The following is a 309-nucleotide window of genomic DNA, read 5'->3' as shown; positions in this document are numbered from 1 at the left end:
ATGGTTAGTTTTCATTGTTTTTTCTTCTTGTTTTTGCCTTTGTGAGTTACAAGTAATGCTATCTGTTGGAGTCTCAGCTTTTTTAGCTGCTATTTCTGAACTTCGGTATGTGGTGAAGCAAATGCTTGCTGATCCCTTAATTATGTTTATAAATGTATAGGAACTTTTAAATAAGTTCTCCACCGATAATGGTGTTTACATACCGAAGGGCTTGGTAACAATTATTAATTGTTGATTTATTAATAAATTAATAAATTGATAAACCTTTACCCTTTTAATTTGTAAATATATATATACTCTTTTACTCTT

Source organism: Octopus bimaculoides, chromosome 5 (assembly GCF_001194135.2).
Source record: "Octopus bimaculoides isolate UCB-OBI-ISO-001 chromosome 5, ASM119413v2, whole genome shotgun sequence".
In the NCBI taxonomy this organism is placed as follows: Eukaryota; Metazoa; Mollusca; class Cephalopoda; order Octopoda; family Octopodidae; genus Octopus; species Octopus bimaculoides.
Note: the sequence above shows the minus strand (reverse complement) of the source record.